Below are 4,962 nucleotides of genomic sequence, written 5' to 3' on the forward strand. Positions count from 1 at the left end.
CGTGAGGAGGTGCTTGAGTATTTAACACAGAAGACCTCATCTTCCGCAGCCAGTGCCACCAGCGCTAGTACAAGCACCACATCTGCTGCATTTGACACTTCGCAGGAGTTATTTGGTGGTGGTGGTGGTGATGAAATCACTGATTCACAGCCACTACTGCAACAACAAGAAGAAGGTGTAGGTACACCACCTTATACGTCTGAGTTAGGTGGCGATAGTATGGACGTAATGTGTGAGGAGGGGCATGATGAACCACCTGAAGTTGGTGCAGTTGTGGAGTTGTCTGAGGAAAGCGAAGCTGGGCAGGAGGATTATGATTACGATTATACGGATGTCACGTATGTTCCCAATAGAGGAGATGACCAGGGGGACAGTTCAGAGGGGGAGCCAGAGAGGAGTAGGAGGAGACGACTCCATGATAGAAGCAGAGGGAGCTCGTCCTCAGAAACAGCTGGGGGCAGTGTCCGGCGCCATGTATCGCCAGCTATGGCCAGCCAGCCAACATGCCCTTCAAGGTCAGCTGTTGATGCCACCGTAGTGCCATCACCCCAGGGGGGCTCAGCGGTTTGGAAATATTTTACGATGTGTGCCTCAGATAGGAGCAAAGCCATCTGTTCTCTCTGCCTCCAAAAATTGAGCCGTGGAAAGGCTAACACTCACGTAGGGATAAGTGCCTTACGAAGGCACCTGGAGAAAAGGCACAAACAGCTATGGGAAGAACAGCTGAGGAAAAGCAGCACCCCTCAAAAGACAAGCCACCCTCCTTCTCCTCTTCCTCCTTCAGGTGCATCATCTTCATCCGCTTTCTCCCTTGAACCTTCACAGCCACCCTCCTTCACACCGCCTCTGCCCTTGAGTGGTTCCTGCTCCTCTGCCCACAGCAGTAGCCAGGTGAAGGAAGTCTTTGAGCGGAAAAAGCCAATTTCGGCCAGTCACCCTCTTGCCCGGTGTCTGACAGCTGGTGTGGCGGAACTATTAGCTCGCCAGCTATTCATTTGTGGCCATTGGGACACCGCAGTGGAAGATACCAGGCCGCACTTATTTTTCACGAAAGGCCATACCCAAACTGTACCGTGCAGTTGAGAGGCAAGTGGTGTCATCTATTGCAAAGAGCATTGGGTCAAGGGTCCACCTGACCACGGATGCCTGGTCTGCCAAGCACGGGCAGGGCTGCTACATTACATACACAGCCCATTGGGTCAACCTGGTGACCGATGGCAGCAAGCAGGGAGTACGTGGCTGCGCAGCGGACCGACTTGTCACACCTCCATGGCTTGCAGGCAGGCCCCCAGCCACCTCCTCTCCGCCTGCTACCACCTCTTCACTGTCGTCATCCTCCTCCTCCTCCTCCTTGGCTGGTGCCGCGATCTCCTCTCCAGCTACACAGCCCCCGCACCCCAGGGCCTATGCTGCATGCCAGGTACGACGGTGTCACGCAGTGTTAGACATGTCTTGCCTGAAAGCGGAGAGTCACACTGGAGCAGCCCTCCTGGCTGCTCTTAACAAACAGGTGGAGCAATGGCTGACCCCGCACAAGCTTGAGATCGGCAACGTGGTGTGTGACAACGGCAGCAATCTCCTTTCCGCTTTGATTTTAGGAAAGCTGACACATGTACCTTGCATGGCACATGTGCTGAATCTGGTCGTGCAAAGATTTGTCTCAAAGTACCCAGGCTTAGAGGACGTCCTGAAGCAGACCAGGAAGTTGTGTGGGCATTTCAGGTGGTCTTATACGGCCATGGCACGCTTTGTGGACATTCAGCGGAAAAACAACTTGCTGGTGAGACGCTTGATATGCGATAGCCCAACTCGCTGGAATTCCACCCTGCTCATGTTCTCTCGCCTGCTAGACCAGGAGAAAGCCGTCACCCAGTACCTGTACAACTACAGTAGAAGGACACAATCTGGGAAGATGGGAATGTTGTGGCCCAACAGCTGGACACTGATGCGAAATGCATGCAGGACCATGCGGCCGTTTGAGGAGGTGACCAACCTGGTGAGTCGCGCTAAGGGACCATCAGCGACATGATCCCCTACGTTTACTTCCTGGAGCGTGCCGTGCGTAGAGTGGTGGATGAAGCTGTGGAGGAGCGGGAACAGGAACAGCTACGGCAGGAGGATTCGTGGGAGCGATTTACAACCGAACCACATGTTTCCTCGACACCTGCGGCACCACAGAGGGGGGAGGAGGAGGAAGAAGAGGAGTCGTGTGGGGAAGGAGAGGAGTTAGACTCGGATGACGATTATGAGGAAGGTGTTTCTGTGGAGGAGGAAGAGGCAGCGGCAGAAGAACAACCGCAGCAGCCATCACAGGGGGCTTCTGCTGCTCCACGTTCCCGTGGTATTGTTCGTGGCTGGGGGGAGGAAGAGGAGTTGTGTGACGTCACTGTGGAAGAGCAAGAGGAGATGGAGAGTACGTCTGGATCTGACTTTGTGCAGATGGCCTCTTTCATGTTGTCCAGCCTGTTGAAGGACCCCCGTGTCAAAAAACTCAAGGGGAATGACCTATACTGGGTGGCCATGCTACTAGACCCTTGGTACAGGCACAAAGTGGCAGACCTGTTACCAACTCAACACAAGGCGGAAAGGATGCAGCACTTGCAGAACAAGCTGTCAATGATGCTTTACAATGCATTTAAGGGTGATGTGACAGTACAACGCAATAAAGGTACCACTGGCAGTAATCCTCCTCCTCCTCATTAGTCCACGCAGGCAAGGACAGGACGCTCCAGCGATCTCGGGGTGATGTCTGACATGCGGACATTCTTTAGTCCAACGCCTTGCAGTAGCCCTTTGGGATCCACCCTCCACCAACGCCTGGACCGGCAGGTAGCCGACTACCTGGCCTTAAGTGTGGATGTACACACTGCGACTGCGACGATGAACCCTTGCTCTACTGGTTGCGCATGCTTGACCTGTGGCCAGAGCTGTCCCAATTTGCCATACAACTTCTCTCTTGCCCTGCCGCAAGCGTCCTGTCAGAAAGGACCTTCAGTGCAGCTGGAGGCATTGTCACTGACAAGAGAAGTCGCCTAAGTCATGACAGTGTTCAGTACCTGACCTTTATCAAAATTAATGAGGCATGGATCCCTGAGGGCTATTGCACGACCGAAGACTAAGTCAGTCCCCACACACAGCATCTCTGCCTGCAGGCCGCTGGACTGCCTTCTCCGCCACCACCACCAGGGTCCAGGACTCTAGGCGGATTCCAGAATTTTTAAGGTCTGCTAGCAGCGGCCGCTATACTAATTTTTCTGGGGCGTGCATATGCCTGCCTAATTTTTCTGGCTGAACTGCAGGCGGCTGCAACAAAAAAACAAAAGGCATGTACATGTGCCCATCCTCCTTCGTGATCATTACCTTGCCGCAGTGAAGGGGCTTGCGTATCACAATGAAGCAATGACCGCCGGCTATATGAGTGTCTCGAGTGGGGGTGGCACACCAAAGATAATAAGGTCGTTGTTTCATTGTGGTCAGACCAAATTTGATCAGCTGGACAGTCACTGTTCTGTCATTCACCTACATCAGCCGGGCGACCATATGGGCTGAAAAGCCACCATCACCTGCACTCTCGTCATGGTGCGCACCAGTCCAGCACGGCCGTCACTACACAAACGGCTGTTTGCAGTCACTGCATACCTTTCACTGCATCTGTGACTGCACATTATACCTGGCAGTCAGTGCATAACTTGCACTTGAATGGATGGCAGACTTGCCCTCCATAACAGATTCCCGTTAAAGGATTTAAAGTTGATTCATTACAATTAGGGCCTCAAAAGGTCCTCCTGAATCCTGTATTGTTATTTTTGGTCACTACCTCGAGGCGGGCATGTCTGCCTGCTGCCCTCCTTGCCTGGATGTGTGGTGGGAGCCATTTGTTAGGCTCCAACTCCGGACCGGAATCACACCAGGAAGGGTTCCCCCGCCATTAGCCATGGTCAGTGGTCACGATGGCAGACTTGACCTCCATAACAGATTCTCGCCGTATACCAACCTGGTGAATCGCAGTGAAGGCACCATCAGACTTGCCCTTCATAACGGATTCCCGTTAAAGGATTTAAAGTTGATTCATTACAATTTGGGCCTCAAAAGTCTTCCTGAGTCCTGTATTGTTATTTTTGGTCACTACCTCCTGTCCGGCGTGCATGCCTGCCTGCTGCCCTCCTTGCCTGGATGTGTGGTGATAGCTGTTTCTTAGGCTCCAACTCCGGAACGCAATACAACCATCTACAGTTTCAAACAATTTAAAAATACAACCATCTACAGTTTAAAACAATTTAAAAATACAACCATCTACAGTTTCAAACAATTTAAAACAATGGCAAAAAACTTGCCCTCCGTAAAACATTCTTGGCAAATGCTTTCGACTTGGTTTGTCTTCCGCTGGGTCAAGGGTCCATCTGACCACAGATGCCTGGTCTGCAAAGCACGGTCAGGGCAGCTACAGCATGGGTCTCAGCAGGCTCCCACTACGGGCCGGAATCCAACCTTCATTCCCCGCCCATTTCCCGTGGTGACAATGGCAGACTTTCCCTCCATAACGGATTCCCGTTAAAGGATTTAAAGTTGATTCATTACAATTAGGGCCTCAAAAGGTCCTCCTGAGTCCTGTATTGTTATTTTTGGTCACTACCTCGGGGCGGGCGTGCATGCCTGCCTGCTGCCCTCCTTGCCTGGATGTGTAGTGGTAGCCGTTGCTCAGGCTCCAACTCCGGAACGCAATACAACCATCTACAGTTTAAAACAATTTAAAAATACAACCATCTACAGTTTCAAACAATTTAAAAATACAACCATCTACATTTTAAAACAATTGAAAAATACAACCATCTACAGTTTCAAACAATTTAAAACAATGGCAAGAAACTTGCCCCCCGTAAAACATTCTTGGCAAATGCTTTCGACTTGGTTTGTCTTCCACTGGGTCCAGGGTCCATCTGACCACAGATGCCTGGTCTGCAA

The sequence above is a fragment of the Hyperolius riggenbachi genome, chromosome 7, assembly GCF_040937935.1.
Source record: "Hyperolius riggenbachi isolate aHypRig1 chromosome 7, aHypRig1.pri, whole genome shotgun sequence".
Taxonomy (NCBI): Eukaryota; Metazoa; Chordata; class Amphibia; order Anura; family Hyperoliidae; genus Hyperolius; species Hyperolius riggenbachi.